The sequence below is a fragment of the Homarus americanus genome, unplaced genomic scaffold (genome assembly GCF_018991925.1).
Source record: "Homarus americanus isolate GMGI-L3 unplaced genomic scaffold, GMGI_Hamer_2.0 scaffold26591, whole genome shotgun sequence".
NCBI lineage: Eukaryota > Metazoa > Arthropoda > Malacostraca > Decapoda > Nephropidae > Homarus > Homarus americanus.
The window spans coordinates 324,851-335,323 of record NW_024755595.1 but is presented as its reverse complement, the minus strand read 5'-3'; positions in this window follow the sequence as shown (position 1 = coordinate 335,323).

Below are 10,473 nucleotides of genomic sequence, written 5' to 3'. Positions count from 1 at the left end.
AAATCAGCTTGTGCATTAAATGTGTGCACCTTCAGAACACTGCTGGATGTGTCAGTGTTCGTGTAAGTCCGTCTGAAAAGTGTGTTCCTTGTACACCTAACTGCTCCTCTCAACGCTGTCAACTGTTGTATATTTTACAATCTAAAACAAACCCATTGTGATATATACGCAACAAAGTCTATTTAAAAAAGTATACACAAATTTACTTCTTCACTGTATATACACAAATATTTGCATTTTGGGTATACACTGTAATGTATATTTACAAAACATAACTTGTATCCTTGAAGTACTGTATAAACTGTCTTATGTATTTTGGACTTAACATTAGTTATTGAATTTTGTGGATGTGTGTATAAAGACAATTGTGTGTATATTTTAGGGTGTATGTATCATAAACATTGGTAACTTACTGTTAATATATCGAAATTTTAGTGTGTGTGTGTGTGTGTGTGAGAGAGAGAGAGAGTGTTAGGAGGTACAGGTGATCACGCTGGGGGACTGACGAATGGATCTCAGGGAACTTAGTGTATATAAATAAATTTATATTTATATATTATATATAACTGTTGAACAAGCAGAAATCATTGTATTATTATCTACCCTGTGAGGCGAGGGTGGGTGTGTGTGTGTGTGTGTGTGTGTTAGGGTGCGTGAGTGTGGGAAACATTCACCTTGTCACGTTAAACCAAAATAAATAATTGTTTAAAAGAATTTATCTAAATATTGACCATTTTAGAAGAACAATGCTGAAACAATATAATATTTTGGTGCACTTTTTCGACAGTAGAAAAAGGTAGCACGTAGAATACTGTAAACATCACGACCTCTGTACAGTTGTATTGTGATAAAGACATTTACTATTTGTTTATTTAAGTGTCAGCTGATGGAGAGGTGATGATGAACGATAATAATGATGTAGTGAGAACCAGTCATAGTTTTGTTTAGAGGTTAAATCTTTAGTGTTGGTGAGCGTTTGACTTGAGTGTTTAACCAGACACTTGTAAGACATACTTAAGAGCTTTTGTGTCGGTGAAAAGTTCCTAGAGCTTTGGATGAACTTTTTTTTATATACAAGAACAAATTTGTTAATTCTATGTCCTCTATATAACTTACAACGTGTATTAAAAACTGGAAGTAAGACCTACACTTTATTGTACGTCATGTTGGTTAGTGATGTAATGGTCATTGTTGATAAATGCTGGTGTAATGTTTCCTACGCCGGGTCCTACCATCCTTAATCAAGACATTGTGTACCGTGATGAGGCAACATTGTGAGGGAATGGATGAAGTCCTCCCAAGGGGCCTCTCACCACTCATTGTGATGATGATGATGATGGTGGTGTGTGTGTGTGTGTGTCGTCATCACAGGGGTTGTATGGACATCAGTGGAACATTAATATAAGGTTATTATATTATTATTATTATTATTATTATAACATCAACGGAACATTACAACAAATTGATATATTAATATATTACACGAGACAAAACATCTGGGTGTAGAAGTCTATGTAAATTATAAAAAAAATGTTTTGGTCAGAGAGAAACAAGATACGTTGGCAACAGAGAAATACTTTGGTTATTACAGAATTGAATTTGTAACTTGTCATAATAGTGAAAAGAATTACAGTAAACGCTCTCAATAACAGACTATTCAATAATGAAACTGGATACAGTAAACCCTCTCAATAGCGGATATCCTCAATAACAGAATCCTCCTAATAATAGACAGGACTTGCAAGAATTAGTCTGGTATTGGAAATTGTTTACTGTTTACTAAGTTTTGGAACATCGACTATTTACCGTAAACAAAGTGAAGAGGTTACTGTAACGGTCGACCTTGAGTGAGTGAAAACCTCTTGGGGCATTACATCAAGGTGCAGTGTTTTTGTTGTTCACCTTCAACACACTGTTATGTTACACGCTTGTCATCCTCCGCTGATCTGTCCTTTATTCCTGTAGGTACTGAGCCTCGAGGACTGTGATAAAAAACGAGTCTGGTCAGCCTTTTAAGATAACATTAAGAACTTGAACCCCTTACTAGGCTGGGTGTCCATACCACAGCTACACTGGACGCTTGACTGTATAGCTTCCTGTGGTGTTGTGGTTGAACTTTGTGGTACTGTATGTAAGTTATATCTTGTGAACAGGTTAATTAATATGACTTGTACCTGCATGTTTGAAGGACCTGATCATTGGTGTTAATATGACCACGTGTATGACTTGTCTGTTGTAAATGGTCAGACATAATGGAAATTTAGACCTTGTATAAAGCCCTTGTGTGATGGGTGCTCCAGTTTGATGGCCTCAACCACACACTGTGGCCTTGTAGAATATTATAACGTTGTGATTGATGCTGCTCAGACATAGTAGACATATTAAGCATTTTAAACACTTTATTTTTTTACTTTGTCTCTTAAGGGTTGTAATCCTCGTCCTCGCCTCTAGCATGGCTTTGTGGTTATGACTGACGGTTGTGGTCAGGTGTTGTAAGTGTACAGTCATGCATACACCTACCATGATCACCGTCCACCATGCTGGGGGTGTATGAGCTTCTGCCAGATATCCAGTGTGACTTAATGGGATAATTTAAGTATGTTGTCATTGAATCTGTCAGACAAAATGAAAGTTATAAGTTTGTCAAGTGTAAAAGAAACATGTTGTTCTTCTCTCTCTAAATTCAGACCAAACTGTGTATGTTAATTTATATGATGATGCTTTTACCTGAGTGCCTTAAACGTGTCAAAATGTTATCCATATTACATAGAGACTTGTCTAGCTAAATGGCTTGACTTAACTGTTTAGGTGAGTCTCTGTGTACTATGGGTGTTTATTATTGTACTGTAGGTTGGGTCACGTAATTAGTTACATCTTCACTCCGAGAAAGTCATTGTACCGCCCTCTGTGAGACAAGAGTCCAGCAGCTGGTGTAATGCCAGTAATGAGATCAATTGCCTATATCTCAACCTGTTCTTTTGGTCAATAAAATAACAGAAATATTGGCTAGTTTTCTTATCCCTCAATCATTACGGTAAACTACTTCATCATTAATTAATTATGTAATTTTCTATCATGATCGACTTAAATATGATTTCCCATTGTGAGTTATTTACAAATACTGTCCCTGTTCATCAAAGTTCCATATACAAACCACCTCTTTCTGCCCCCTTGAAGACGGGCAGTGTATCATCCCATTTGCCTGCACCAGAACAAGTGTAAAACTCCTTGCGTAGAAACTTCATTTGGCTCAGTTACAAGGTACACAAAGGGACGAACAACAGGGAGACGCTTCCCAACGGGTACAAGTGATAGCAGGTTTGAAGGCAAAGGCCAACACTCATTTTGACTCTAACAAAGATGATATCGCGTCTTATCTCCGTAGGTTTGAACGCTTTGCTTCGGTTGCTGTTTAGGACCAGGCACCACTGGGCTATAATCATAAGTTCACATCTACAGGGAGTGGCACTTGATGTTTATTCAAGATGAAGGAGATGACTACAAAACAATGAAGCAGGTTTATTTCTCGTGAGAGTCAACACCTGGGGTGGAGGCAGGAGTGTTCTTGACCACGAGACTGACAAAGAAAGGAGGAAGATAAAGAAGAGAACATCAGACGAAGTATACAATGAGGAATTTGACAGTGGCAGGGTAAGAAGATTGCGTGTACAGTGTTAATAAGAGTTGTGATTAGTCTAAACAAGGGTAACCAGGCATTAACCACACTAAATGTAGTGAGGAGCTTGTGGTGTGATTAAATGCATGCTTGAGAAATTTTTCTTCCTGTCAATAAGGAAATGTGCACAGTAGAAATATTTACCAAAAAATATTTAACTTTGCATTCTAGTCCAGGGAATACAGAATGGATCCCAGTTCTTGACATTATAGGTAAAGATGTACAGTAGAGTATCACCACAAATGATGAGCAGTGTGTAATCCTTTAATCAATGTACAGTACAGTACAGACATCCCATCTTTTTTTTTCTTTTACTGTTTTAATTTAGTCATGTTATATTTTATGTATTTTCTTTATCAATGAAAGAGGGATATTCATCTTGCTGCTTTAAATAACAATCTAGCTACAGTACAAGAAAGAATGAATAACTGTAGATAGTTGTCGAGTATATTTGCTCTAATATATTGATTGATGTCTTTTGTATAATAGACCAAGAAGATGAAAACTATAAAGAAGAGTTGGGAGTCTCAAAGCTGGGACCGTGACTCGGGCAATGATTTTCAAAAGGTCCAAGACTTCCGTAACTCGAGTCATGGACGCCGCACATACCAGTACACCAGCCCACATTTCAACACCCAAGACATTCACATTGGGACAAAAGCCGTAATCTCTACCAGCAGCGCAACAAATCTTGGAACAGGTTTGGCAAACGAGATCATAAGTTCCACAAGAAACACAAGGAAAGGTATAAACATTGGGATCGTAGAGACTAAGAATATTCTGTATCTAGATATATGACTAAGGGGCCGCCTGTTCACATATGTTACATGCAGCTGTTGCATAGTCAGTAATGTATAACTGAACATTTTTAGCTATTTTAACACACTAAATATATACTCTTTTAATAGTAGTTCGTCTTCTCAGAGGCCCTATTTAATGCTGTATTTATGATTGTATAAAAATGCTAAATGCTGTACCGTGAAAGTTGTAATATACAGTACAATAATTCAATCAACGTTCTGATAACAAAACATCCCTAACTTCTACCTGATACCTATTGGCAGGCAGGAGATAACTTGGACTGCTATTTTCAATTTTTGTGTGCGAGTATTCTGAGAATGCTATACTGTATATTTATTCATAGAGCATTAGAGCAGTATTCAAATATTTTGGGTAAGACTTAATTGATAATGTAATTGTCATATTGTCTTACGATTTGTCTTTTTTATATACCATAATCAAATTTTAATTCGTACATACTGTGTTAGAGCATAAATTGTTTAACAAATTAAAATTAAAAGTTTGTTGTGCCTTACTGCTGATTTATGTCTCGTCCATATTGCCACTGCTCCACGGCCTTCTTGCATTGTACAAACGTTAGACTGGTCGCCGCACGTCGGTGACACCGCTACTAGCAACAACTTGCCTTCTGCTCAGAATTGTTTATTAATACTACTCACGTTATGGATGGTTGGCACAGGAACTCTTGCAATACTGTTTGTCTCTCGTCTGCATACCATGTCATCACCTGTAATTTTGCAACAATATTATCAGTTTTTATGGCTGACGTATGTAGTGTTGTGCACTTGTTTTCTTCTGTCACTTCATTGGCATATATTTTTCATCTGGTTTTACTTCATTAAGTTTGCTACATTATTTATTTATGTGAATATGAGTGTCGTTCAGTTTTATCCATATTATTCCCAATAGGAGATCCACATGTTACAGAGTATTATGTGAGTGAGTTGGTTTTGTAATTAGTTATGAACAAAAAGTGTGGAAAGTTTGAAAGTATAATTGATGAATATTTTCCATGAATTAAAGAAATAATGGTAGACTTTGATGTGGAGTGATACCATGGTGGTGTTGGACCTGATGTATTTGAATGGGGTGGAGGAGCTTTCATGAATGTGGTTGTCGACGCGGTGGAAGAGGTGGTCAAAAGTTTGAGGGTTTGATTAAAATGTTCACAGATTTTTTTTTTTTGCCTTAACAGTGCAGAAGAATATGAATAATAATTTTATAAGTGTGGCACATGAAACACACACACACACATACATATATATATATATATATATATATATATATATATATATATATATATATATATATATATATATATATATATATATATATATATATAATGGTTGAGAAAATGTTCAAGCATATACTGGGAAACTGACCTGAATGGTTGAACATGTTTATTTAAGCCTACAGACTTTGGTCACGTAGGTATACAGGGCATTTTAATTTGTTTCGGTGCAGAGTTTGCACAAATTTCAAATGTTTCCAGCTTCTGGCTGATGAAGATTATGTGGATATCATGTACTGTGTACAGATCGGATTTTACCATGAATAAAATATAAAACATCGATGCTTGCTTATCTAACCTTATTCAATGTTTTACATAATGGTCTTGCATTAAACTTCCCTTGCACAGTAAAACATTTAAAGAAAATTAAAACTATCAGAGATAAATTTTGATTACATGAAATGGATGTAAGATTCTGCCTAGCTGTAACGAGGCCCACTGAGCAGCTGTGACCACTGAGCACTCCTCTAACACTCGACACACTCGGCGAAAAGAGCGGCCCTGCCAGGGGATGAGGCGCCCCAGGAGCCCTCCCAGGGGCAGCGGCGCCTCCAAGGGCCCTCCCATGGGTGCTGCTGGGGGCACTTGTTTTTGCACTCCTTAGAACTCTGAGCGATATGACATTAAATAAATACACCGCCCACCCCATTCCCAGTATCATCACACACTAAACAATGAAAGGGAGAACAAATATCCAACAGCAAAACATAAGTTGGGGTGTTGTGCTGACTAACTGTTCTGTTCTCCTATTGGCTGTAATTTGGTGGATTTACATTTTAGTCCACTAATCACAGTTAACTAAGGGATTACTGGTCGTTTGTAATACGTACGACACTACGATCAAGCCCCTGGGCGCGCCGCCGCCCCTGGGGGCGACGCTGCCTCTGGGAGGGCCCCTGGGAACGCCAGCGTCCCCGAAAGGTTCCCTGGGGGCACCGCTGGCCCTGACAGGGCCCCTGGGGGCACCACCGCCCTTGGCAGGGCCCCTGGAGGGTATCTAATATTCATGTAATCCACTAAAACTAATAAATACAAATGTACTACAACTTCGTGAACTTTTTGGAACATATATATATAAACACTGTATTTTTAACCCACACTAAACCTGACCTAACGTAACCTAATTCTTAACTAACTTCACTGTAAAATATATATATATATTTTTTAACCTAACTATTGTTAAAGTGACCTAACTCAATATAATGAAAGTTATTTTGAGTTAATACAATACAAGCAACGGGAACCTAACCTTACTTAACCAAACCTAATGTAATTCTTAACTAAATTCAAGGAAACTAAAAATAAATTCAACAATTATCACCTGATCCTTGCTAAACTAACCAAACTAATAAAAGTTATTTGGAGTTAATACACGCAGTTTGATCAGAATCAACTTACCCTAACAAGCTTGATACAGGGAGGGGGCAACAGCGTCATGTAAAGCACTTGCATTTAACACCAGTACAGTAGTTAAATATTATGATATGAGTGATATGAACAGTGTGGGTTGTGCTGGATGAGCGATGGTTGGTGATGCGACTGTGCCTTGGCTTTACACCATTATATCCTAAATTACCCTTATAATAATCTCGACTTGTGTCAACTTGGTGCAGATTTAACTTCAATAACATCCAACTCAAATATGACAGCTACATGTAAAGTATCACACAACATGCATGTAAATTTTTCCACAGCACCGATAGTTTCATCTGACGTTGCCTCACAGTTAACGATATCAATACTGTACTGGACACTATCAACAATATCAACTAACAGGATGATTTTATCAGAATAACATTTACATTTCCAATTGTTTAATCTTTGACCTTTACGTGTGACTTTCACTTCAACATAATTAATAAAGTGTGCGGTTTCAATCATATGTTAAATGAAAAATAGGTGTTTTAATTAATATAGAATTGGAAACGACAAGTACAGTTTGGATACTTGCAATATGACCCTGACGTCATTACAAAAAAACAATAATTGTTTTATAGTGTCAAATACATATTTCAAATATGATGCATGTTACAAAGAATACCATAATATTTCCATAAGATCATTAATTTTAAAATAAGCTACTACTACGCTACGCTATCACTACATTACTACACTATCCTCACCCCTTTCCTTATTTAAGGCGTTTGTTGTAAGGCGTTTTAAGATGCACGGAATAACTAACGCGTTAGCTTTGTCGGACTGTCATTAAAAAATACGACATTGTAGTTTGTACCGCATCTTGGGAATAACTGTTGTACTACAACACAGTCTTCAGAAAACAGTAACATTAGGAGAACTGTTATTTGGACACAATACGTAAAGAAATGGTGAAGAAAATATATAAAAAATTATGGAAAGAAAGACAGAATAGGAAAAAAGTCAATCAGTCAACAATAAATAAGAATAACACAAAAAATCGGGCCCATTGTAAAGGACTCGGAAGGCACAAGAATCAACCGGAGAGCAGCTCTGCTCTATGCTTCTTCTCTCGCAGCTGTCCGCATATTTGAGCACGAAATACGCCGAATATCAGGTTCGTTTAAGTCATAAATTTTGCACTTACAGAAATGTAATCAACTTGTCCACCCTTATTTAAAGTATCTTATGAGTAATGATATTAAAGTTTTAATCATATTTGAGTAATTATCAATACTGTTACACCAAAGTCACCAACGGCTTATGAAATCTGACAGAACCCACGTAAAGAGGGCGGATCCTATTCAGGTTTCAACTAGGCACACTCTTTTTCAATTCTTTCATGCCTTACGCTTTGTTTTAGGTCCTATCTAATATACTACTGTATATTAGACCGTATATACTACCGTCTAGACTCGCGGGGGGTCGGCCACCAGCGTCGCTTACTTCCGGTGAACGTGTATATAAGCTCACAGCCTCGCCGTGAAAGGCATTCTCTCCGTGCTGTTAACCTCCTCTCTATTCCCACTTCTGAACTTTACCTTGTGCTGTCCCCTTCTTGCACCCTCAGAGTTAATGCTCTCTTCTCTCCGTATCACCGACCGAAAGGCATTCTACCAAGAGCTCTGCAACACACAACACCTCCTCTAAAGAAGCTCCTGCACAGCGCCTCCTCCACCACGCAGCTCCTGCACAACACCAGACTGTTTTGTCTAAAATATATTTATATAAGAAAACGCCATAGCTGAGTTTCCCTTCTCACCTCCATCCTACGTGCGATACAACATCACGAAACCCCACAATATACTATTACATGTTAAATCAAAAATGTTCTTGAAACTAACCATTTTTCTCCCTATTCGTGTTTATATATATTGTGGGGTACGGGATGTTTGGGGTTCACACTCAGGATGGGATGGAGAAAGGAAACTCACAATGTGCTCTCTGTATACATGTTGTATTGAATGTACAATGCAGCTTGGTGCTGGGAAGGCAGCATGGTTACACGCGTTGAGTAGAGAGAGCTGGTTGGTGTGGGTGCTCAGAGGAGGACCAGCTTGTGGGTCGCCATGCTCGCCGGCGGGAGCGAGGGCCGCCAGGCAGCAGCGGAGGAGGAGGAGGTGTTGCTTGCTGGTTGGTGTAGATAGAAAAGACAGAGGTTACCACGAGGTCAGGTCTTAAATAGCGGAGGTAGGCGTGGCTTAGTAGTTGACCTCCGTCATGTAAGGCGGCGCTGGTTGACCTAGACCACGAGGCATACACTGGGGAATTCGCGGTGTCAGCTACTCAGCGAGAAACAGCGTTTGTAGGGGAGGGATCCACTACAATATCATATCTACAGTAAACCGAAAGGCTTGTTCAGGTCTAGTGAGGGTGAAGGACCTATCATCAAGAACCTTAGTGAATAATAATAAAAAAAACGTTAATGACGCCAATGCTGTAGATCACTGCCACTAATTGTGGAGGTGTAACCAGGTGAGGGAGGTGACGGAGGTCACCAGGTAAGTTGTAATACAGTATTCTTACCTGTTACCTCCGTCTCCCCAACGTGAGCCATCGCCTGGATCACCCTCACTGTTCCGCGTAGATTCAGTTTTATTATGTTATAAATTATAATTAATTGTTTTAAGGCGAGTTTGAGTTATTGATATTCTGGCAAAGGGGACTGTTAAGTAATAAGTATGTCATATTTTACTATTTTTTAGCAAAATTATGAAACTGAAAAAAAAACGTTTCGCGTTACGTAAGTGGTTCACAAACCATAACTCGTTACCTTAATCAAGTTTGTTATACACTTAGTTATACGTATAATCATTTAATTATATACACTATTTTAGTTTTATATGATACGAAATCAATAACCCAATAAGCTTAAGGAAATAAATGAAATATTTAGCGAGTTATCGTGGAGGCCAGCTCTTGGGTGCCGGCCTGGCATGGAGGTTTATGGTATCCCGCAAAACTGCGGCGCTTCCCTTGTAGATTGGGATAGAACTCTTACATGTTTGGCTCAATTAAGTTCTCTTTTCAGGTTGATAGGGTAATAGTCTCGCCGTTACTCTAGACAGATACTAAAAAAACATTTGATTATATCTATATCAATCGAAAATTCATAGATTGTTCTGTGCGTTGGTGTCGCTCATGGCGGATGTGAACCACTACCACAGTAAACAATATTCTGCCTTCCTTTATAACCTGGTTTTAGATACTAATTTACTTCCATTCTGCAGTCACTGAGGCTTATCACCTCATTTAATATAATACTTGGATAATAACAAAGATGAAATAA